Source organism: Peromyscus leucopus, chromosome 1, assembly GCF_004664715.2.
Source record: "Peromyscus leucopus breed LL Stock chromosome 1, UCI_PerLeu_2.1, whole genome shotgun sequence".
NCBI classification, from domain to species: domain Eukaryota; kingdom Metazoa; phylum Chordata; class Mammalia; order Rodentia; family Cricetidae; genus Peromyscus; species Peromyscus leucopus.
This window is the reverse complement of record NC_051063.1, coordinates 171,280,819-171,307,646: the sequence shown is the minus strand read 5'-3', so window position 1 is coordinate 171,307,646 and position 26,828 is coordinate 171,280,819. Positions and strand designations below refer to the sequence as shown.

The 26,828-nt window shown below is 42.5% G+C and overlaps 1 pseudogene; it reads left to right on the top strand.

The window, feature by feature from the left end:
- Nucleotides 1-11,209: 11,209 nt before the first annotated feature.
- LOC114709917 lies at nucleotides 11,210-13,931 on the top strand (annotated as a pseudogene).
- Nucleotides 13,932-26,828: the final 12,897 nt, after the last annotated feature.

The window sequence follows — 26,828 nt, the reverse complement described above, 5'->3', positions numbered from 1 at the left end:
GGAATAGACTTAATAAATATCGAGATGATATTCCACCAGGAACATGGAATAAACATACTCAGTATCTCCTGTAATGCTCTCTAACATAGATCACACTTTAAGGCCATATACTACGCCCTAGTGAATATTAAAAACACTTCTCCTGCTTCTTAGACCATTTGGAATAATACTACAAATTAACAGTGAGAGAAAACACAGAAACTATACAAATTCATGGAGATCTAACAACTGAATACTTTGAATGATGTCTTATTGAAAAACCAGAGAGAGAACTAAAAATTCCTAGAATCAAAAGAAAATTAAAAAATACTAATTTTCAGAAGGTTTTGTGATACAGGAAAGATGATTCTAAGAGAAAGTGTATAGCTGTGAGTGCTCACATTTTAAGTTCAGGCAGAGACATTGTGGCATATGCCATTATCCAAGAAAAGAGGAGAAGGAAGGAAGATTAAGAGTTCAAAGTCATCATCAGATACATAGCAAGTTCAAGGACAGTCTCAGCTACAAGTGACTCTGCTGCAACAAAACAAACAGAAAAAAAGAGAAACTCAAATAACTTATTGATAGACTTGAAGATCATAGAAAAATAATGAACACAAAACCAGTATATGGAATGACATCATAAGGATTGACATAGAAATTAATATAACACAGATTAGGACATAAAATTCAGTGAGAGGCTCATAACTGTCTATAACTCAGTTCCAGGGAATCTGATGTCCCCTTCTGGTCTTCATGGGCATCACAGACATACATGGAGGCAAATATCCATTCACAGAAAAAATACAAAAGTTTAAAAAAATGAATGAAATGAGTTAGTTCTTTGAAAAGACAAATGAAATTAACAGCTCTCTCCATCCTAGCGTGTGTTTACAGCTCAGCAACAAGAGGAGGAGGTTAACTCAGAACTAGGGTAGGTCTACCCATGGTGGCCTGCACTCACCCAGAAGACCACATCCAAAAGATTCCTGAATTTCTCCATACTACCAGCTGGGATCCAATGCATAAAGCATAGAATTTCAGGTTCAACACATATTATACCCTGTCCCCAAAGGTTTGTAGCCCTTTTTAGAAGATGTGTTTGATTCAAGTCATAGTCTTAATGTCATCAACCTTTTTAAAACCTAAAGTGTCTTTTGAAACTCCTGGAAACTCTTAGCTGTGAAACTCTATAAAATACAAAAGGAACTTACACACTCCAGTATAAAATGATTCATGTAGGCATTCCATCCCCAAAAGGACAGATAGAGATCAGCAGTTAAAAAAAAATAGAGGCAGGCGGTGGTGGTGCATGCCTTTAATCCAGCACTAGGGAGGCAGAGCCAGGTGGATCTCTGTGAGTTCGAGGCCAGCTTGGTCTACAGAGTGAATTCTAGGAAAGGCACCAAGTTACACAGAGAAACCCTGTTCTCAAAAAAAAATCATAATAAATTGGGAATCGATCTACTCAAGACCTAACCATACCACTCTTGGGCATATACCAAGGAATGCTCAAACATACCATAAAGATACATGCTCAACTATGTTCATAGCAGCACTATTTGTAATAGCTAGAACCTGGAAACAATCTAGATGCCCATCAAGTGAAGAATGGATTAAGAAAATGTGGTACATTTATACAATGGAGTACTACTCAGCAGAGAAAAACAATTGACAGCATGAAATTTGCAGGCAAATGTATGGAACTAGAAAATATCATCCTGAGTGAGTTAACCCAAACCCACAAGGACAAACATGGTATGTACTTACTCATAAATAGATACTAGATATAAAGCAAAGGACAATCAGAACTGTAACCCACAGAACCAGGGAGGCTATATAGCAGTGGGGACCCTAGGATGACTGTGGCTTATAATAAGTTTTGGTTTTACTCAATTACTGGGCAAGCCTCAATGAAAACATTTCACTATTAGGATAAGAATGTATACTGTATCAATCTGATAATAGAAAAATAAATAAATAATAAATAAAGTAACCCCTAATAATAATAATAATAATAATAATAAAATAACAATAAAATAGAGTAAAACCCAGGTCTGATGGATCCCCAGGTAAGATGGCTGCCACCAAGTCTTGCTAACCTTAATGCAACCGCCAGCACCCCATAGAAGAGCTCCAAGTCCTGCAAGTTGTCCTAACACATGCACACCATAGCTCAGAACACACACACACATACACCACACACACACACACACACACACACACACACACACACATACACACACACAGATTTAATTGATAAGCAATTTTAAAAGAAATTTTTTAAAAAAGAGAAAGAAACCCAACACAGTATACATTAAATCCTATGGTGCCATCTGCCTCGGGAGCACCTGGTGTCATTATTAGGAGCTCCAACAGTCCTGGTCACCCTGGAATCTTGAGTTCTATATACACAGTACCTCAGGTTGATTCCAAGTTCTGCTGGCTGCCAGAGATGTGTAGCCATCCCCACCAGAGCAGGAACTGTCACAGATGATTCTTCTCTGCTCTTTGCTCCTCACTGTAAACCTGACTTCAATGGAACCCATGCTGCTCAATGAATGCTGTGTTCCCTCCATTTCCTCCCCACCATGGTCAGGTTTGTGACAGCAGTGACCGCACTCATACTCCAGCTTTCTCTGTCATTTGTTCTCTCTGTGAACATGTGACAGGAACAACGTAAGGAAAGACTTCTTTTGACTCACAGATTCAGGAGATCTGTTCATCGTGGAGGACTCTTTGTTTATTCTCTATCTCTCTAATAAAATTCATGACCCAAAGCCATTTGGGGAGGAAATGATTTATTTCACCTTATAGTTTAGAGTCCATCCAGAGGGAATTCAGGGCAGGAACTCAAATAAGACAGGAACCTAGAGGCAGGAAAGAAGCAGATGCTATGAAGGAATGCTGCTTGCTATCTTGGTCCCCATGTTATCTTGCTCAGCTTTGTGTGTGTGTGTGTGTGTGGTGTGTGTGTGTGTGTGTGTGTGGTGTGTGTGTGTGTGTCCGTCCCTGGCTGTCCTGGAACTCACTCTGTAGACCAGGCTGGACCTTGAACTCACAGAGATCCACCTGACTCTGCCTCCCAAGTGCTGGGATTAAAGGCGTGAGCTACCAAGCTGCAAGACCTCAGCCTGCTTTCTTACACTACAAAGGATCACTTACTAGGAGTGGCACTGCCCGTAGTGGGCTGGATACTTCACATCAAGCATTAATTTAAAAAAGTACTCTACTTGCCAATCTGATGGAAGCTTTTCTCAATTGATGTTCCCTTTTCCCAGATGACCCTAGCTTATGTCAGGTTGACAAAAATCTAACTGGCAAAAAGGGGAATGTATGTTAGGGATGTTTTTGTTCAAAGTGGTGGGAGCTTGTACCTTAGCTTGTTCAAATCCTGGCAGGTCAGAAAGCAGAGAGAGCTAGACCTTCTGGGATTTCAAAGGCCTGCCATGACTGACCTATATCTGCTAGCAGGAACACACCTATCCTAAAAATTCCACAACCTCCAAAACAGTATGACTAGATGGGGACCAAATATTTCAAACATGAGACTTGGGTAACATTTCAGATTTACATGACAACATTCAAGGGGAAAAACATGAAGACATTTAAAATAGAAGATGTTACATTATCATGATTGGACAAAATTATTTAAAACAGGGCTGTGTCCCCAAAAGCAAGCTACAGATTCAGAGAAATCCCTCATCAAAATTTTTATTACTTTTTTCTACAGAAATAGTTTTTAAAAATTCAAAAATTTAGATGAACTTGCAAGGATCCAGAATTCCTGGAGTAATCCTTAACAGAAAGAGCCATCCTGGAGCCATCACATAATTGACTTTAATTTTTCACTTCAGAGATGCAGTGATGTAATAGAGGGACAGGAACACAAAAGCAGACTTGACCATCAAAGGCATAGAATAGAGACCATTTCCCAAGTAGAAGTCAACACAGCCTAAGGGCTCATGAGAAGATTGGCAACCCCAAGTGGCTTTTGAACCTGCAACCACCAGACACCAGTGCAGACCCATGCAGGGAATGAACCAGACATGTTCCTACAGTGCAGATGCATGCCGCTTCACTGTAACCTTGGTTCCCAACATGCAGTGTGCACACTTTGTACTGCTCATGAGCACTGTATGGCCTCACCTCATGCTCAGCTTCCAGGCCATGACATGCAATACACCGTGGTTTTTCATAGAGTTTGTACAATGTCTTATAGCCTGGCCATGGTAGCACAAGCCTGTAATTCAGACACATAGGATGTGGCAGCAAGAGGATCCCGAGTTCAAGGTCAGCCTTGGCTATATAGTGAGCTCATGAGAGCCTGTTTTCAAAAGAGGTAGGATTTTGCTCTTACACAAATGTGGTTTGTTCAGTTGTGGGAGACAAAGGCCTTTAATATTTCCTATTGTCATTTCTTGTCGGTTATGTATAAAAATTAGTATATCTTTGGATTCAGCTGTGTTTTCATGCTTGGTTTTTTAAATTGCTGTGTGGGGGCTGGAGAGATGCTCAGTGGTGGGGTGGGCATGCTTTACATGCATGTATGTCTGTGCACCACTTACATGCCTGGTACCACAGAGACCAAAAGAGGGCATTCAACCCCTGGGACTGGAAGTTACCAATTGTGAGCCAACATGTGTGTTGCTGGAACCAAACCCACATCTCTGCAAGAGCAGCCTGTGCTCTTAACACTGAGCCATCTCTCCAGCCCTTTAAATTTAATTTTTTGAAAAACCATTCATAAAATTTAAAAAATAATTTAGTTATTTTCACATAAAATTAAAAACATTTTTTTTAAAAAATGATTCCCAAAATGCCATAAAAAGCTTCCGCCATTTTGTGCAAGGCTCTTATGTGACATGGGGTACCCGTCAGCACATATGCTGAAACTGGAATGACAGAGAAGAGATTAGCCAACGATGAGACCCAAATTCCTGAAGTGTCCCATAGTTTTTGATCTCTTGTTTGGTGTTAAGTTTTCATTAAAGCTTAGGTTATGGACCAAAAAAAAAAAAAAAAAAAAAAAAAAAAAAAAAACCAATCGTGTCATCTATAAATAGGCAAGTGAGTTGAGACAATGCTCTGATGAAGAAACAGGTGGCCATAGACGCATGCATGGAAGACATACAGGACTTTAGCAACAGGGAAATGCAATGCAAACTGCACTGGGATTCCATCTCACCCCAGTCCAAAAGGAAACAAACAGCAAACACTGGAGAAATTGCTGGGGGCAAGCATCTTTACATACTGTGTGTGAAAACTTAAGTTACTCTATGGAGCCTGTGGAATCAATAGAGGGTCTTCAAAACTAAAAACAGGACTACACTGAGTGTCTACTGAGTGTCTACTCCAAAAACCTCTAAGTCGGCACACCACAGAGTTACCTGCACACCCATGTCCACTGTGACATGGATAACAGACACCCATATACACACGTTTATAGTGTGTGTATGTATGTATGTATAGTATGACTATGAGAAGTGAAGGAGACAATTCGGCAGGATGGAGTGACCGGCAGAAGGAGGGGACAAATGATGTAGAATGAGTGTGAGCAAAGTATGACAGCTATTTCTCAGAAGTGTCGTAACGAAATGTACTATTTTGTATGGAAAAATTAATGAGCATTCAAAAGGAGTCAAATATTCCCTGGTGGTGAAAATGTTGGACATTAGAGCCTAAAAGAGATTCTTGATATGAAAGCTAGAGACGTGCCGTAGGGTCAAGTCAGGGGACACAGTAGATGATTGGGGATATAAGTGGGCCCCTAGCTCTTCCTATAGACTGTCTACTGAACTGAGACAGGACAGTTCCAGCCTTGGAGACAACTTCTGGGCCATCTTACACTGTACACTCTGGCCCCCACAAGCTGGCAGAAACCTTTTCAGAAAGACTCCTCTAGTTGGCTCTCTCTTCTATTTGTTCACAGAGAACTTGCTGAAGCTCCATATCCAAATCAGAAATAGAACTGTCCTAGAAGACCACTTGGTGGACCTGATCTGCGTATCAGAGAATACCGGTATTTCCATATTGTGGATGTTCAATAATGAGAGACTGAGGGTCACAGACAGGGTGATGTTCTCCCAGAATAATAAAAGGTTCACCATATGCCCAATCACAAAGGAGGATGCTGGGGCATACCAGTGTGAGGTCTCCACCCCTTCATTTTCAAGTTGAGTGACCCAGTCAGCCTGGACATATTTTGTGAGTGACCCAAGTCTCTTCCTCCCACATCTTACAGGACATCTTACACTTTTTATTTTACTATAATTGGGTAGAGCACAGTACCATGGTGCATGTGTGGAGGTCAGAAGACTTTATAGAATAGGTTCCTTCCTTCCATCTCTACCTGTGTTATAGGGATCCAACTCAGATAGGTTTTTTTTCCATTAAGCTATTGCACCCTCTCTAGCATCTCCAAGGCCTCTTATTGGGGGATTCTTTACTAACACTGTGCAAATTAGATGACAGACACCGGGGGGGGGGCAGGGGGAGACTATCACCTGAGACACCAATATAGTGAACCAATGTAGCACCTACCTATTACCCTACACTTAGGGGGCTGAGGCAGGAGGATAGAGAGTAAGGCCCTGTCTCCAAACTGTTTGAATGCAAATAAAACCAAAGTTGTAAACCCAATTACAAAGTGGTTAAGGGTTGAGCTCTGAGTCAGGCATGTGATCCTTGGTATCCATGGGTAACTGGCTCCAGGAAGCCCACAGATATCAGAATCTGTGGATGCTCTAGTTCCTTGCAAAAATATCAGTGTTTCCACGTAAGTCTGCATGCCATCCCACATACTGTACATCATGTTCAGATTCCAGCATGTCACACAGTGCCAGCACAAGGCAAAGTGTTGGAGTCCCTACTTTTTTTTGAGCCTTACTCAAGGTCAGAGAACCTGAGCTTGCTTTACCCAGCAGGGCTGCATAATGGAATGATTTGGCCATGGGCGTAGCTACCAGGTGTTTTGAAGGGTCTATACTTAGCTGTACGATGTGCTTTGATCTTGAAAGGGGAGGTTTTTTGCCTCTCCCCCTGGCATTGTATAAAAAGGCCTTAAGAATAAACTCAGGGCAGCTGGGTATTGACCCAGGGCCCTCCGAAGCTATTCTGTGTCTCTGTCTTTCTTGTCCTCTCCTATCTTTCTATCTAATACTTCCTCATTCCTCTCTCCTCCCACAAGAACCCTTCGGTGGATCAGAGCTGGTCCTCTGACAGACTTCCACACAAAGAGCACTAGTCTGTTAGTGAGAAATGATGCCAGGAAATGTCTGTACAGTTTTCAGTGCAGAGATAATTGTTCTGGGATGTTTTGTTTCGTTGGAGTTTTTTGTTTTCGGGGGATAATATCCCATGCAGCCAGGCATCCTCACAGTATATAGATGATGATTGTCTTGAACTCTTGATCTTCCTGCCTCCACCTCCCAGGTGCTGCTCCTACAGTTGTGCACCCCACATCTGGATTCTTCTGAATATGTCTAACCTGTGTTTGGCTTGATCTAGGGCTCTGGGTGGAATCTGTAAATAGAGAAGGCATCATTTCCTCTCCTGTGTCTGCCATTCACAATGTGACCTTGCACAAGATTCTTTTCTGTATGTTGTTTTTGTGGTAAAATATATATAAGGTATTTCCTGTTTTAGCTATTTTCCAGTGGTGTAAAGTACATTTGCAGTGCTGTGTAGCCATGGTCCATTCTCATAACTTTATCATTTAACATGCAAACCTTTAGAGCCATTCAATGTTAGCTCTGGGGACAGACAGTGACAAGCATGTGTGTGAATCGCTATCACCCGTGTATAACCAGGTGTGGTAAGAAATGGCAAGGCAGGACAAGAGCTCCCATCCTGCCCCAGACTTTCCATCTGGACAAGAGCTCCCATCCTGCCCCGGACTTCCCATCTGGACAAGAGTCTCCCTCTCCAAGACCCCTGGCAGACCCTGCAATCTCCATGCCTTGCCCCATGCCCATCTGCACAAGACCCCAGCCACTTCCTGAGACTTAGAGACCAGCCCCCAGCTCCCATCCTGCCCCAGACCTCCCATCTGGACAAGAGCTCCCATCTCGCCCTGGAGCTCCCATCTGGACAAGATAGAGAGACTTCTTGAATCTGTCAGCTGTCTGGACCAAGTGGGCTGATAAGATCAAGAACGAAACCACAAGGAGATGGGCAGAGGTCAAGGCAGAAGAATATACAACAAAGTGAAGAGCAATACAGCATCACCAGAACCTAGCCCTCCTCTAACATCTAGACCTGAACATCAAAAAATGGAAGAAGCAGAAGAAAACAGCCTTATGAATAACACCATGAAGAAGGTAGAGGCTTATATAGAAGGAATCACAAATGAAATTGAGGAAAAGACAAGCAAAAAATCAGAAGAACGCTATAAAAAAACTAGAGAAAGGACAAGTAAGCAGAAAACAATAAAGCCCTGGAAGAAAACAATAAAGCCCTGAAAGAAAATCATGAAAAAGCAATGAAACAGATGAAGGAAACAGTCCAAGACCTGAAAATGGAAATAGAAAAAATGAAGAAGACACAAACAGAGGAATGCCCAAGTCCAGGTGAGAGTCCACACAGGCAACAGCCCCTGTCTTCTTTTTTGTTGTTCTTTGAGATATTCTCTGTGGTCCATTCTTCTACATGTGAACATCCAGTTATGCAGCATCATTTGTTGAGATAGACAGCTGGATCTTATGGAGGCATTTTCTCAAATGGTGTTCTCTCTTCTCACATTGAAAGACCCTAGCCCTTCAGGCTTACACCCCCAAGCCTCAGGAAAAGAGAAACTTCAAGCACCAGGAAATGAGAAACTAAAAATCTAGTTCCAAGGGCCACCTGACTCAGCCACTACTCAAGCACCCTGCCACAATGTAACAATGTAAAAAGATTTCTGTTAAGAGATGTGCTCAACTGTGACTGGGACAGTTGCAGGTGTTTCAGGAAGGACTACTGTGACCTTTGTGTAAATTCCACTCCAGCCCTGATATCCCCTTGAGGTTTCAGAAGGATGTACCTGTTGATGTAACTGTACCCCTTCTGTGATCACTGTGTAACCAGACCATGATCTTGTGAAACAAAGTTGTATGGGAATTGTAATCTTATGGCTTTTGTGGGTTTTTCTTTAAAAGCCCCCATATGGCTGCAGTAAGATGCGGCTCTAGCTCTTAGGAGCAGTTTGCCTTTTTATATAGAAGCTTCAATAAAATCCTCATGCTGTTGCATCAACTGGACTGGAGTCTGGGTTCTTGGGGCTCCCACTTGGGACCCTAAACTTTGGGGTCCAACACCATAAAGAATTGGCACCCCATGATTGCTGCTGCTCTATTCAATATAGCAAGGAGATGGAACCAGTCTAGATGTCCATCAACAGATGAATGCATAATGCAAGCAAGTCTAGTGCATGTACCAAATGAAATTTATTCATCCTAGAGAAAAAAATGAAATCACAAAATTTACACTAAAGTGGATAGACTTAGAATGTATACTGTTAAATGAGATCACCAATCTCAAGTGAAAAACCACATGTTCTTTCTTGTGTGTAGATCCTAGCCTATATAATGTATGCATGCATATATGTAATTAAATATACAGAGGTACAGACAAAATACTCCTAGTGAGTTCACGTACATGCTGTACTTTGTTTTGGTCCTCTGAATGCTTGCTCTCTCAACATGGAACAAGGTTTTGATGTAAAACAGGTTTGTAACAAGCAATTTCCACATGTAACTCTGTGCTGCCACCTTACTGGGAGCCAAAATTTGAGGTTATGTTTTTCATCTTTTAAATGTCCCTGTACAATGCAGTTCTTGTAAGTGCTACCAACTTAGGGTGCATTGTTCTTTAAACAAGAAATCCAGCTATAACAATTACAGTGAGTGAAGGCTTCCAAAGTATGGTTAAATCATCATAATTGGAGAATTTTTGAAAAATTCCAGGGAATGCCGACTTACTGCCTGTGAATCTCAAAGACTAACCCACCAGGAATTACCAACACTGAAAAGTTTGCAGTGTTTGGTTTGGTTTTCATTTTAGGTTGTAAGTCTAGAATGTGTTATTGTTAGTGAATGAATGTACTTTGCTTAAAATTTAAAGTTGGAATAAAAATGATTTTAGAATTAGCAAAGGACTTGGATATTCCTGCCCTGAACAACATATACAAAAAAATCTAATAAAAGCACATGGGAAAGTGGGCTCAACATCATCAGTCCTCCTCGAACTGCAGATCAAAATGGCAGTGAATCTCACTTCAGCTATTCTAGTCTGCAGTGAAAATCTACCTAGATCCTCAAAGGCTGCTGCTCACTGGGACCTTCCTAGGAAACTTGGTGCTCAGCTTTTGTAGCTTGGCTACCATCCTTGCAGTAGACCAAACATGAGCTGCAGGTCTCCTCATGAACACCAGGGGGCGACAATAAACCACATATTTCAACAGGGAAAACTCCTTGAGGTGTGAACCTATTTGCAGCCTTGTTTCCATCCCAGTTCCAACAGACCTGGAGCCCCTCACATAATCATTTCCTTTGTCACTGAGACCCCCACTCTGCAAGGAGACCTTATGAAGTCCTTTCCTCCTCTCATCATCCATGAGGAAAGACAGGAAAACCACAGGGCAATCACCAAGGAGACCAAAGGCAACCCAGAAGGTTAGGGAGGGCATGGGCAGACCTGAATCACATTCAGCCAGCACAGGAAACTGGAGGTGGAGGAGTCTCCCTGGTGCCCTCCATAAGAAGCTGGAGCACAGGGTTCTCTTCCTAGGACACAGGTCAACTCCTCCTGCACAGAAGAATATGAACCCCCAAGATAACATGTATTCCTTCATCAGATACCTGACTGGTGACACTAGTGATGACAGGTCTGGGCCCTCCACAGGCATCACTGGACTTTTTCCTGCCCCTAGAGCAGACTGCCACTCTCTGCTGAGAGTAAATCCCACCTTCCCTGAGCATTGAGATCACAGGGCAGACTGGGCTCCGCTAGGTTTTGGGGTCTCAAGGTTATACACACTTGGCTACAGGAAGTTCAGGGACAAGGCCCTGGGGTGAGCTGCTGTTTTCTTGGGACACAGGACATTTCTCAGCCTTTTGGCTCAAAGTATGTTCTAGAACACTGAACAACAAAGGAACAGAAGGATGGGAGGCAGCACTCACAGAAGAACAGAGCAATGCACACACAGAGACTCCACCCCCAGCCCATCTGACTCAGGTGCCCTCCTCTGGGAGGAGGCTGAGGTCTGGCAATAAAAGCAGAGCAGACACTAGAGGATCCCAGCTTGGCAGCAGCCTGAGAGACAAACCTCTCCAGAGGAAGAGCCTAGCCCACAATAGAGACCATGGAGCTCTCCTCAGCCCCTCTCCACAAAGTACAGGTCTCCTGGAGAGGACTCCTGCTCACAGGTGAGGAGACATTCCTCGGAAATAGAGATTAGGGGAGTTCACAGACTGGATGGGGTCTTCTGGGGAGGGAAGGAGCCTGAGAAATGACATCTGGCTCTGCTTGAAACCTAAGATCACCAGGAAGCTCACAGTGGATGGGAATTGGGAAGTGGGGAGGAAAAACTCAGTTGTTCCCCATTGTAGATTTATCAGCACTGACCACTGTATCCTGAAGACTCAAGTTGACAACTCCATCAGGGTGACTCTCCAAGTAAAACTCAAAGTGGGCAAGTAAACAACATCATTATGTAGGACCCTGAGAAACCTGCAAATAAACCCAGGCTCTGGGACACTCATTTGCTCACAGGTATCTGAGCCTGTTTGAAGTAGAGAGGTTTAAACCAAAATCAAAGTAGTCCTCCTCAGAAAGCCTGCTACTACTGGGCAGGAAGACAGAGCAGCAAGGACATCTAGAAGGTGGGCCCAGGGGTTGACAAGCACTTCAGAGGAAACAGAGCAGAGAAAGGTCAGAAAATGAAGGCACAGAGTCTTTTAGAGGAGGAGGTCAGACAAGACATGCTACACTCACCATAGATTCTGAGTATGAGCAGGGATCTGAGGGCAGTGAGGGGTGAGCTGTGTAGACACTATGAAGCCATTTTCATACAGTGGAAAGATTCAGGGGTACTGATGAATGGGGGTGATTCTGCTGACCTCCCCACAACAGGACACATACACCAAGGCTGAGAGTTAAACACATTTCAAATTTCTACCAAAAGCAAAGGTCCTAATATTGATTGATTTTTTTTCTCTTTTCCCTCTTAGTCTCTCTTTTAACCTACTGGACCTCCCCCACCACTGCCCAAGACTTCACTGTTGAAGCAGTTCCACTCAATGTCGCTGTAGGGAGTAACGTTCTTTTACTTGCCCACAATGTGCCAGATCGTATCACTTTGTTTTCCTGGTGCAAACCAGTCAGTGGTGTGGATACTCACATAGTCGTCTATTATATCGACAGCAATATAATAAATTATATGCCTGGATACGAAGATACATTGACAATGTACCCTAATAAATCCCTGCTCATCAAGAATGTCAGAAAGGATGACCCAGGAGACTACAAAGCTGCCGTTTTATTTAAAAACAATAACGTTGTGTTTCAACCCTCAAGTTTCATGTATACGGTAAGTAATTCTCTGTAACCTCTGGGTCATGAGTGGAACTAATCCTACTTCACCTATAGAGCTGTCACTCTGGATGACTCTGTGTTTGGTCCCCACATTGTGATACAAACATTTAGTAAAGGACACACAGTGGAGAAAAACGGCAATAAATCAGATGCCCTCCTTGAATCACCCTCAGAGAAGAGAGGGTGATGTAACTGAGCTCAGGCCTGTTAGACTCTTCCCGGGGTCTTAGATGCTCATCATGACCATGGCTTTGAGGAAGACCCTTCAGGACACAGGCAGGGCCTGGCTGAGGAAACCATGAGAGTCTCACAGAGAGATGACCCCCGGATAGCTTTGCTCAAGAATTCCATGCCAGACTGGATCAGGAATCCTGAAAAGCTTGTAGACTGGGCTGCAATTTGATCTCCTGTTGGAGCTGACAGAAAACAATGATGAATTGTAGACTGGGAGCCTGCTGACACCAGCCTCTGAGAGCCATGTCTGAGGTAGGCCACCTGGGCATCTCCTTCTGAGACTCAGTGTGCTCAGCATATGTGGAGAGGTAGGAAAGACAATCAGCCAGCTCTTCTGATGGTCTTCTGAGACCTCATAGGAAGGTCACGAGCCCTAAAGAGATAGAAGAAAAATATACAAGTGGCAGCTCCTTGCCTCTGGGGGTGCGACCAAGGGATTATTTCCTGTAGACAAACACTAATAGATACTGCTTGGTGGAAGGTCAGGTTGTTGTTGACATCTAAGCTTAAACTTGCACAATTTACCATGTGTCCTATTATAGGAAAACTGAGACAGGAAACACAGTCACTGAGTCAGGGACACACAGGTTGTGGATAGCACAAGCTATCTGTTCACAGCCACATCTCCAGGCTCCTTACCATGGAAAGAGTACTAGGTACCTTCACCATCACCAAACATTGCAGTTCACTTCACTCATGAGAAAGTCTTTTCTTCTCCCATACACAGCACAGGAGGCCCAATTATCTCTGAATACTCAGCCACTCCATCTGCCTGTAATTTGCTTCCTGCCTGATTCTTTAAGGATCTGGGTTGGCTGGATATTATAAGACTGTCTCTGGTTGTAAGAGGCCTTTGCAAGAATCAGAAGTACCACACAGGGCAATCATCTCTCTGTGGTCAGCACAGTACTGCTACCCAAGCCAGCATCACAACCAACAATTCCAATCCAATGGATGGTGAGGACTCAGTAGCATTAATGTGTGAGCCTAAGACTCAGAATACAGCCTACCTGTGTAGGATAAATGGCCAAAACCTCTGAGAAGAGGACAGGCTGAAGCTGTCTGAGGATAACAGGACTCTCACTTTACTCAGTGTTGTGAGGACTGACACAGGACCCTATGAATGTGAACCTGGAACTCAGTGAAGACTCCCCACTGACCCATTCACTCTGAACATTACCTGTAAGTATTTTCTGTTTCATTCAGGCCCCAATTGCCTAAATACAGAGGAATAGATCTACCACATTCAGTCCCAGTCCCCTTGTATTCATGACACAGACCTAGGCTGACAGAGCATCCTGTCCCAGCCCAAGGACATGTAGACAGGCCCAGCATTGATCTTAAATGGGCTTTGGGGACTTCTGACTAGAGAGGCTCAGGGTGATGGAGACAGGGTTCATGTCAGGCTCAGGCTCAGTGTACACAAGAGTGTGCATTGGTGATATTTATGTGTTGTGCTTGAGAAAGATCCCTCCACTACCAAAGGCTTTCCAAGACTGGATCAACCTCCTCCTCACATTTCAAGCTCCATCCCTATCAGCCAGAAACCAGAGAACCAGGAGGGACTTTCCAGATTAGGAGAGCTTCAAGGTCAATATTTCATTCTGTGTCTAACACAAGCTTTCCTGTCCCCTCCATTTTCACTTTATGACCCTCATGACCTACAAGGAACACCCAGGACTTTCAACTGTGCTCACATTCTTTTTCTCCCAATTGGAAGAGAATAATACCCACACATGGGGACTAGACCTCTGTTCCCAGGTCTGTTCCTGTCTCATGGGTGGCGTGGCTGGCTCAGCACTGACTCTATGGGATAGGAAGAGTGGGTGGAGAAGGTGCCTGGGATCCCCATTCTGAGTCAGGGTGAACCATGTCACTGACAATTGATGATGTTCTTTTTGCTTACTCTTCTCAAGCTTCAAAAAACTTATATTGGCTGAGTGTGGTGCCACACACCTTTGATGCTAGTACTGTGTAGGGAGAGGCAGGTAAATAATGTGAGTTTGAGGCCAGCCTGGTCTACATAGCAAGTTCCAAGAGAGCTAGCACTGTACAGTGAGACACTGTATCAAAAAAAATATCAGTACTGAGGATTAGAGTGGCAGGCTGTGGTCAGCACTGTGATTATTCCCTTCTCTGTAGTATTTAATCCATATCCATGGGGCAGCAAATACAATTTTTCTACAAACAGAATTCTTTTCAGTTAGGGATTTCTCCCAGTCCTGAGGTCTAGCCTTTAACACCTTTAAGTTTAGCTAGGCCATCTTAATCCTATGACTAATTTATTAATAAAAATTAAAATGCTATTTCATAAAGGCAGGGTCTGACTGTTCACACTCAGAGAAAATATGAGCAAGAATTCCCACAAATATCATTGGGAAATACATTCCTCCCACCCACCCACTGCCCCCAAGTTTTCTGGTCATGTGGGCTGAAGAGGCTCCCAGTGTGCAATCTACACAAATACCCGAGTCAGGGTCACTGTGGGTCATCTTGATAGGAGTAAGATTCAGCTCTTTCTTCACAGACTATATCTTGAACATGTGACCTTGCAGAGGGCCTCTTCATTATGGGCCCTGGGAGCTGACTGAGATCTCTGAGGGTGAAGGACTCTCAACTGCTTCCCTCCGCTGTTTATTCACAGAACCAGTGACTAAACCCTCCATTCAATTCACCAACACCACGGTCAACAGTGTGACCTCTGTGCTCCTGAACTGCTTTACAAACGACACTGGGATCTCAATCCATTGGCTCTTCAAAGGGCAGAGTCTGAGGATCACAAATAGGACGAGGCTGTCCTCGAACAACAGCACCCTGGAAATAGTCCCTGCCAGGAGTTTGCATTCGGGGACTATCAGTGTGAAGTATCCAATCAATTCGGTTCCCAGAGGAGTGAACCCATCCGGGTGGACATAATAGGTGAGTGACCTCTCCTCCCTTGTTACTCCATAGTGTTGTGGGTGGGGGCAGTTTTCTTTATCAAAAGAGTGCAGAATGGGTAAAAGTCACAGGGAGAAAAACACGGTTCAAGTTACAAATACAGCCAGCATGTTGATGGATGCATGTTAATCTCATGATAACACACAAGCAAGGTGAGCACAGTGCTGCATGCCTTTAACCCCAGCACAGCAGCAGGCAGAGACAGTTGGATCTCTTGTGAGTTTCCAAACACCCTGGACTTGTACCAGTTTCAGGTTAGTCAGAGCTGCATAGTGAGACCCTGTCTCAAAAGAGAGAACATGAAGCAGGAGGCATAGAAGTACAGGCCACTCACCTGAATGGACCAGGCTCTGCTGACTCCCCATGAGAGACATTGCCTTGGAGGAGTTGGGAATAGGGTGTGTTGGGTGGAAACACTGGTGGACTGGGGGAATGAGGAAAGGGGAATCTGTGGTTGGTATGTGAAATGAATAGAAAATCTCTTAATAAATAAAGAAGCACAAGGACAGCCCAGATTACATTGTGAGACCTGGACAATAATAAAAACAATAGATGATAATATAGCAAATAGAAATGCAAAGTGATTAAGAGTTTAGGGTCTGAGTCAGACACACAGACCATCCTCAGAATCTACTAAAATATTCATGTTATGCTACATCCCATACCACACAATCAAATTTTCTTTAGATTATTTCCAATACCTAATATGAAATACTGCATAGACCCTAGTCTTATTCTGTTGAATACAGGACAAAGTTAGGAGGAAAACAATACACTTTTCATTCTAGACATACTTTTCCAAGTAATTTGTTTTCAATGTTTTGATCCATAAATATAAAATGCATAGGTAGAAAGACCTGTATTGAGTTTCTTACTACGTTTGCATATTTATTCATTTTGTATGGGTTTCCCCTCTAATGTGTGGAGGTCATAGGACAATTTGTGGGGCCAGTTCTCTGGGGACAGAGAATTGAACTAATGTAGGTGAGTAAACCCTTTATCTGTAAGCCAGTTCACTGGCCCACATTGTTTGTGCATTTATAATCTATTTGTGTGGCAGTTGGGGTAGGTACTGGGAAGGACTATGGCAGGCACTCTTCCCAACTAAGCCATTTTGTGCCCATATATTGAGTTTCTTATCCTCATGGTCCTTGCACAAGACTCTTTTTTTCTGATATCTGTTTTTTTTGTTGTGTGTAGTAGTAGTAGTATATGTGTATGTATGTATGTGTGTGTGTGTGTGTGTGTGTGTGTGTGTGTGTGTGTGTGTGTGTATTTGATTCTTAACTATTGAGCTATGTCTCCAGTCCCATAAACCAAATGCATGGAGAGATATCTCAATAGTTAAGAGTCGTAGCTGCTCTTTTAAAGGACAGGAATTCAAATTCCAGCAACCACATGGCAGCCTATTACTATCTGTAACTGAAGTTACAAGGAATTCAACACCCTCTTCTGTCCTCCTCAGGTACCAAACATGCATGTTCTGCAGAGACATATATGCAGCCAAAAGGCCCATATGATGCATCTGTCATCATAACAAAGACATCATTCGAAATCCAATTCAAGGTGCTTTCATCCTGTCTCCTAAAAGTCTGATGACTTTCAGCTCTGATCCATTTTAGGTCTTTGATCCATGTAGAGTTGATTAGTATATACGTTAGGTGAAGGCTTAACTTCATTCTTTTACATGGATATCACATCTTCCTAACATCCCTTGTTTAACTGAGTTTTCTTCCAACATTGTGCAGTCTCAGCAGCCTGATCAAAATGCATCTGGTTACAGAGGGTCAGATGGACAGCAAGAATGACTTCCAAGTTCTGTAACTCAATAAGACAACTCTGTTTCACACCAATTAATTCAAAAGAGCCAGCAGAAATGTATTGTTAGACCCCAGAGTTTATGGTCTCAAGTGGCACCTCAAGAACCCAGACTCCAGTCCAGTTGATGCAACAGCTCGAGGTTTTTATTGAAGCGACTATACAGAACAGGCAAACTCTGCTCCTAAGAGCAAGAGTCGCATCTTACTGCAGCTCCATGGGGGCTTTAAAAGGAAAAACGCACAAAAGCCATAAGCTTACAATTCCCATACAATTTTGTTTCACAAGATCATGGTCTGATCACAGAGTGGTACAGTAGTGTCCCCATGTACATTCTTCCTGAAACCTCAAGGGGGGGTATCAGGGTGGGAGTGGAGGTTATACAAAGGTCACAGTGGTCCTTCCTGGAACACCTGTAACTATCCCAGTCACAGTTGAGCACATCTCTTAACAGAAATCTTTTCACATTGTTACATTGTTGCAGGGGTGGTTGAAGAATGGCTGAGTCAGCTTGCCCTTGGAACTAGATTTTTAGTTTGTCATTTCCCTGGCTTGAGGCGGTGTAAGCCTGTAGGGTTAGGGTATTTCAGTCTATTTTTATGAAACCTAAAAGTGACAGATGAAATGCTGCATATGTCAACTGTGCATATCTGACACACATTATAATATATATGCAAAGCTGTGCCCCATATTAAACACACATATTGATCTTATTAACTAATCTTTAATTTAATCATGGCCAGTTGTGCATGAGCAGTTCTGGCTTTTCAATTCTATATTACTGATTCTGTATTTCTGCCTTTATGTCAGTAGTAGACTATTTTAATTGTTGCAGCTTTGTATTAAAATTGAAATCATGTGGGATGACCTGCAATTTTATTCTTGTTTATTCAAGATACTTTTAAGGCATTTTATGATGGTGCTTGCCTCTAACCCCAGCTCTTTGGAGTAGAGACAAGTGCGATTCTCTGGCAGTTTGAGGCCAGCTTGATCTATATAGTGAGTTTCAGGACAGCTAGAATGGACTTTGCCATTTCTGTGCAAAATGCCACTGGGTTTTGATCTGATTGTGCATAGAACTGATAGAGTACATTCAGGGATATTGTCATCTATTAAAAAAAGTCTCAGCCACTCAAGAAGATGAGGCAGGAGTACCAAGTTCTAAAATTGCCTACTGCAACCATTTCAAGGTCAGCCTGATTAATTTAGTGACATCCTGTTTCTAAATAAATAAAATTAGAAGGCATAGCTTAGAGTATAGCTCAGTGGTAGTGCATTGCTTACCATGCACAAAACCCTGGGTTCAATCCCAGTACTGCAGAACAACAGTAGTAATGAGATTAAGTCTTCCAACCCATCAACCCCAATGGTGTCATTTCTTGTCTTCTTTCATCATCTCTTATTTGGTAGTTTTCTGAGTGCAAGTCTTTTATCTCCTTGGTGGAGTTAATTCTAAGTATTTTATTCTTTTTGGTGCTTTCACAAATAAATACTTTCTTATTTCCTTTCTAATTGTTCACTGTTATGGCTGGGACTATTGCTCAGGGGCTGAACACTTGCTGGGTATGCACGAGGCCCTAGGTTCAAGCTCCACTACTGCCAGGGAAAACAAAAACCCAATTGTTCATGGTCAATAATAGTATACAGAAATACAGCTCACTTGGGCATGTTCAATTCATTAGCCAACCAATTTACTAGATTTGCTCATTTAGTTCTGAGATCTTTCTGTAGAATGTTCAGGATTTTCTATGAACAAGTTCCTGTCATCTACAGATCTTTAGCACTCATAATTGAGTACCTTCATTTCATTGTCTAGCCTAATGGCTCTGTTTCACACTCCTAAGAGTCTCTTGAACAGAAGTGGTCATAGCAGCAACCTGTGTTCTTCCTGATCTTAAAGAGAAAGCTGTCAGTCTCCCCACTGAATATGATGTTGGCTGTGGGTTTCCATATATGGCCTTTGTTTCACTAAGCTGGACTTCCTTCATGTTTCAGTGTTTTTATTATCAAAGTCTGTGAAATTTTGTCATTTTTTTGTTGATTCAATCTTACTTGTTATATAGCAATTTAATTTTGTTTCTCTCATGATTCCACTCTACAGAATCCAGGTTTGTAGGAATTTGTCAATTACATCTAGGCCACACAATAGTTAGCATATAACTACTGAGCGCTCTTGAAATTCTTCATATTCTTAAGAATGAATGGTGAGGTCTCAATTTGTATCCATGTGCTTTTTTTCAAAGTTAATCTGGGAAAAGGTTGCTAATATTGTTAATCAGATTTGATGAACCAACTTTTGGTGCATCAGCTTCTTTGCAGTTGCTCTAGTCTCTGTTTTGTTCTTCTTCATCCTCATCTTTAGTTTTCTCCTTTCAGTAGCATGGGGTACTTTTTGAGGGCAAGGTTCTCAGTATATAACCCAGACTTGCTTCAATTCACAATCCTCCTGCCTCAGCCTCTGATGCTAGGATGCTAGGTTATATAACATCTTTCACCTGCCTCATAGTAGTTTTTCAAGACTTAATATAATCAAGTAAACTTTTTTTTTTTTGCAAAATACCACACACAGAGGAAAAATGTTGCTGCAATTATTCCTACAACCAGTGTTAGCCTTGAAGCCAGGTAGCCAGATCTATCTTACCTGGCCACCTTCTCAGCTGATCTTGTTTTCAGACTGGAAACCTCTGTGTCCTTATATCGGAATGGCTCTCAGCTGAGCTGTGCTGTTAGTAGCCTGTGAGCTTAACCAGCCATATATCTAGTTTCTGGTCCTCATGCCTTATATACCTTTCTGCTTTCTACCACCACTCCCTGGATTAAAGGCTCACTTTCTGGGATTAAAGGTGTGTGTCACCATGCCTGACCATTTACAATGTGTCCTTGAACTCACAGAGATCCAGAGGGATTTCTTCTTCTGGAGTGCTAGGATTAAAGGTGTGAGTGCCACCATGTTAATCAGCTTAATGGCTTTATCATAGTCCACGTGGAATCATTATTGTGGGATCCTATCATCTTTTTGAAGATTTCAAAGTCAAGTTAGGTGTTGCCATGGTTCCCTGCAGACATTTTTAATTTTTATTCATTCTTTTATTTTATTTATTTATTTATTTATTTATTTATTTATTTTTATTTAATTTATTTGTGCCTCCTCTGTGGTTTGGAGTAATCACAGTGTGATAAATGTCTGTCTCTTGGAACCATGAATGTTCTTCCCTAGAAGAGAAAATCTTCACAACAATTTCTCCCCACCATTTGTCTTGCCAAACTTTTCCAAACTGATCTTTGCCGATGCTTTCTTGTAACATGATGGTCCTGGCAATTCTTCTCTGAACAAGCAGCAGTAAACCCTTTGTTCCAGCTATGGCATCACTGCAGTGACCAATAGGATGAGAAGGAGCCAGCAACTCGGAGCAGCAGCTTTTGCCTCCAGGGTCCCTCTACTGTTTGTGGTTCAGCCCAGGCCGAAGTTTCTCCCAAGTCTCCTAGGGATCCTCCTGCCTCTGCCTCCTTCAGTAAATCCAACCAGTGTCCTTCACCACAACTGGTTGAGGGTAGCTTGGGCCTGAGCTGGGGCCCACAAGGCCACAGGCAAGCAGTTTTTTTCATGAATTTGTACCAGGAACATTGGGCACCAGATGTAGCAGAAATCTTATAAGGTCTTATTAATTAAATCAAAACTGAGGCTAGTTATTGAGGTGAACACTGGAAGATCAAAGAGACAGAACAAGCCACAGCTAACCTCACACCTGGCCAACTTCTCAGCTGATCTTGTTTCCTCAGACTGGAAGCCTCTGAGTCCTCATATCCCAGTGGCTCTCAGCTGAACTGTGCTGCTTAAAACCTAAAAGCTTAACTAGCCAAATGCTTCTAGTTTCTGGTCCTCAAGCCTTATATACCTTTCTGCTTTCTACACCACTCTCTGGGACTGAAAGGCTCACTTTCTGGGATTAAAGGTGTGTGTCACCATGCCTGGCCGGTTCAATGTGGCCTTGAACTCACAGAGATCCAGAGGGATTTCTACCTCTGGAGTGCTAGGATTAAAGGTGTGAGTGCCACCATTTTCTAGCCTTAGTATCTAGTGGCTGTTCTGTCTCTGACCCCAGATAAGTTTATTTATGGCGTACAATGTTTTGGAGAATACAATACCACCACAGCTTGCAATGTGAGGAGGAAGTTCTCCCAGTCTTGGAAAGCCTTAGGTTGTGTGAGGACTTTCCATGGTTAGGAGAGCGTCGAGGTCAAGATTTCTTTCTGTGCCTAACACAAGCTTTCCTGTCCCCTCCATTTTCATTTTATGACCTCCATGACTTACAAGGAACACCCAGGGCTTTCAACTGTGCTCCCATTCTTATTCTCCAAATTGGAGGAGAATATTCCCCATAGATGGGCACTAGACCTCTGCTCCCAGGTCTGCTCCTGCCTCAGTTCTGACTCCATGTGATGGGAAGAGGAGGTGGAAAGGTGCCTTGGAGCCCTGTCCTGAGTCAGGGTGAAATCATGTCACTGACAGTTGATGATGCTCTTTTGTTTACTCTTCTCAAGCTTCAAAAAAACAAATAGCAGCCAGGCAGTGGTGGCACATGCCTTTAATCCCAGCACTCAGGAGGCAGAGGCAGACAGATCTCTGTGAGTTTAAGGCCAGCCTGGTCTACAGAGCAAGATCCAGGAAAGGTACAAAGCTACACAGAGAAACCCTGTCCCGAAAAACCAAAACAACAACAACAACAAACCAAAAACCAAATAGCTGAGTGTGGTGTCACACATCTTTAATGCTAGCACTGAGGAGGAAAGGGCATGTAGATAGTATGTGTAGGAGGAGAGCCTGGTCTACATAGGAAATTCCAAGCAAGCTAGAACTATACACTGAGACCCTGTCTCAAACAACATCAATACTGAGCATTAGAGTGGCAGGCTGTGGTCAGCACTGTGATTATTCACTTCTTCTCTGTAGTATTTATTCCATACCCATGGGGCAGGAAATACATTTTTTTTCTACAAACAGAAATCCTTCAGTTAGGGATTTCTCCCAGTCCTGAGGTATAGACTTTAACACCTTTAAGATTAGCTGGGCCATCTTAACCCCATGACAAATTATTTAATTAACTATAAACAGTAGGCTATTTCATAAAAGAAGGATCTGACTGTTCACAGAAAGTGTGAGCAAGAATTCCCACAAAAATCTTTCGGAAATACAGTCCTCACAACCATGAGATTTCTGGACTTTTGGCTGAAGAGGCTCCCAGTGTGGAATCTACACAAATACCCTGAGTCAGGGTCACTGTGAGTGATCTTGGTAGGAGTAAGTTTCAGCTCTCTCCCTACAGACCTTATCTTGAACCCAAACATGGAATCTTGCAGAGTGCCCCTTCATTCTATGGACTCTCACCTGGTCCTCCACTATTTTTCCACAGATTCACTGACTCCACCCTCCATCCAAGTCACCAACACACAGTCAAAGATATGCTCTCTGTGTTCCTGAACTGCTTGTCAAACAACACTGGGATCTCTGTCCATTGGCTCTTCAAAGGTCAGAGTGTGGAGCTCTCAGACAGGATAAAGCTGTCCCAATAACAGCACCCTCCAAATAGACTCTGTGAGGATTGAGGATTCTGGGGACTATCAGTGTGAAGTATCCAATCAAGTCAGTTCCATGAGGAGTAACCCCATCCAGCTGGACATCATAGGTTAGTGACCTCTGTTCCCTCTTACTCCATAGTGTTTGGGGTTATGGCCAGTTTCTTTATCAACCGAGTGCAGAATGGGTCAAAGTCACAAGGAGAAAAATATTGTTCAAATATTTAACTATTGAACTATCTCTCCAGTTCTATAAACCATATATATGTGTTTAGGAAACAAATACAGCCAGGTTGGTGAAGGTTGCATGTTAATCACATGATACAACATCAAGCAAGGAGAGCACAGTGCTGCATGCCTTTAACCCCAGCACAGCAGAGGCAGAGACAGTTGGATCTCTATGAGTTCCCAATCACCCTAGTTTTGTAGCCAGTTTCAGGTTAGCCCAAAATACATAGTGAGACCCTGTCTCAAAAGAGAGAGAGCACGAAGCAGAAACATAGATTTACAAGGCCAGCTCAGATTACATTGTGAGACCCGGTCAATATTAACAACAGTAGATGTCAATATAGCAAATGGAATTGCAAAGTGATTAAGAGTTTAGGGTCTGAGTCTGTCACACAGTCAACCCTCAGAAACTAGTAAAATATTCATGTTACTCTACACTTCTTTTGACACATTCAGATCTTCTTTAGATTATTTCCAATGCCTAATATGAATACTGCATAGACACTAGTCTTATTGTGTTGAGTAAAGGACAAAGATAGGAAAACAATACATTTTTCACTGTAGAGATACTTTTCCAAGTAGTTTGTTTCCAATGTTTCAATCCATAAATATAAAATGCATAGACAGAAAGGACCTGTAATGAGTTTCTTACTATATTTTGCATATTTATTCATTTTTTGTGCATGTCCCAACCCATGAGTGGAGGTCAGTGACAATTTGTGGGAGCCAGTTCTCCACAGACAGGGGATTGAACTCAGATTGTTTCACCAGCCCTTTATCTGCTAAGCCAATTCCCTGGCCCACATTTGTTTGTGCATTTATCTGTGTGGCAGTTAGGGGCAGGTACTAGGAGGGAGTATGGCAGGCACTCATCCCAACTGAGCCATCTTGGTGGCCCATGTACTGAGTTTCTTATCCTCATGCTGACAATTGAAGCATGACATCACTGCACAAGATGATTTTTTCTAAGAACTTTTTATTTTTGGTGTGTAGTAGTATGTGTATATATATATATACATATATATATATATGTATATATATACACATATATATGGTTTATAGGACTGGAGAGATAGTTCAATAGTTAAGAGCCATGGCAGCTCTTCCAAAGGACATGGGTTCAATTCCCAGCACCCACATGGCAACTTATTACTATCTGTAACTGAAGTTCCAAGGAATTCAACACCCTCTTCTGTCCTCCTCAGGTACCATTCATGCATCTTCTGCAGAGACATATATGCAGCGAAAAGGCCCATGTGATGCATCTGTCATCATAACAAAGACACCATTCGAAATCCAGTTTCAAGATGTTTTCATCCTGTCTCCTAAAAGTCTGATGACTTTCAGCTCTGATCTTTGATCCATGTAGAGTTGATTTTGTATGTTGTTAGGTGAAGCTTAACTTCATTCTTTTACCTGGATATCCAATTTTCCCAACATCCTTGTTTAACTGATTATTCGTTCATCATTGAACAATCTTAGCAGCCTGATCAAAACTCATCTGGTTACAGAGGGTCATATGGATTACAAGAATTCTGTCTCAATAGGACAACTCTGTTTTACCCAATAAATTCAAAAGAGCCAGCAGAAATGGATTATATATATATATAATATATATATATATATATAATATATATATATATATATCTTTTTTATTAAGGTATGTTCTATTCATTTTACACATCAACCACAGATACCCTGTCCTCCCTTCTCTACCTCCCAGCCTCTCCCCAACACACCCCTCATTCCCATCACCTCCAAGACAAGGTCTTCCCTGGGAGTCAGCAGAGCCTGGTACCTACATTTGGGGCAGGTCCAATCCTTCCTTCCTCTACCATGGCTGAGCTAAGTGTCTCAGCATAGGCACTAGGTTCAAAAAGCCAGTTCATGCACTAAGGACACTGCCTGGGGTCCTCCTAAACAGTTCAAGCTACACAACTGTCTCACTTATCCATAGGGTCTAATCCAGTTCCATGGGGGTTTCTAGGCTATTGGAACACAGTTCATGTGTTTCCACTAGTTTGGCTAGTTGTCTCTGTACTTTTCCAATCATGGTCTCAAATACTCTTGCTTCATGATCCCTCCTCTCTCTCATCAACTGGACTCCTGGAGCTCCACCTGGGACTTGGCATGGATCTCTGCATCTGCTTCTATTATCCTGGATGAGGGTTCTATCATGACAGTTAGGGTGTTCAGCCATCCCATCACCAGTGTAGGTCAGCTCAGACACCCTCTCAACCATTGCCAGTAGTCTATAGTGGAGTCATCTATGTGGGTTTCTGGGGATCTCTCTAGAACTCTGCATCTTCTTATGCTCATGGTGTCTTCATTTATCATAGTATCTTTTTCCTTGTTCTCCACTCTGTTCCTGATCCACCTAGGACCTACTGCTCCCCTAAGCTCTCTTTGCCCCGACCCTTGCTCTCCATTACCCCCCTCACCTAAGCTTGATCATGTAGATCTCATCCATTTCTCCATTGCTGGGCAATCCTGTGTCTTTCATAGGGTCCTCTTTATTAGGTAGCCCCCCTGGAACTGTGAGTTACAGTCTGCTTATCCTTTGTTTTCATCGAGTACATACCATGTTGTCTTTCTGAGTCTGGGTTTCCTCACTCAGGATGATTTTTTTCTAGTTGCATCCATTTGCCTGCAAATTTCATGCTGTCATTTTTTCTCTGCTGAGTAGTACTCCATTGTGTATAAGTACCACATTTTCTTTATCCATTCTTCAGTTGAGGGGCAATCCAGGTTGTTTCCAGGTTCTAGCTATTCCAAATAAGGCTGCTATGAACATAGTTGAGCATGTGTCCTTGTGGCATGATTGAGCATTCCTTGGGTATATTCTCAAGAGTGGTATAGGGGGTCTTAAGAGAGATCAATTCCCAGTTTTCTGAGAAAGCACCATACTGATTTCCAAAGTGGCTATACAAATTTGCATTCTCACCATCAGTGGAGGAGTGTTCTCCTTGCTCTACATCCTCTCCAACATAAGCTGTCTTCAGTGTTTTTGATCTTAGCCCTTCTGACAGGTAGGTGTAAGATGGCATCTCAGAGTCATTTTGATTTGCATTTCCCTGATGCTAAGGATGTCTTTCAGCCATTTGAGCTTCTTCTCTTGAGAATTCTTTTAGCTCTATAGCCCATTTTTAATTGGACTGTTGTGTATTTGATGTCTAATTTCTTGAGTTTTTATATGTTCTGGATATCAGCCCTCTGTCAAATGTGGTGTTGGTGAAGATCTTTTCCCATTCTGTAGGCTGTCATTTTTGTCTTATTTACTGTGTCCTTTGCCTTAGAGAAGTTTCTCAGATTCAGAAGGTCCCATTTATTAATTGTTGCTCTCAGTGTCTGTACTACTGGTATTATATTTAGGAAGCATCTCTGGTGCCAATGCGTTCAAGACTTTCTCATCTCTGCTGTGGATGTTCTGTATGTATGTGTGTGTTGCTCTGATTGGTTAATAAATAAAATACTGATTGGAC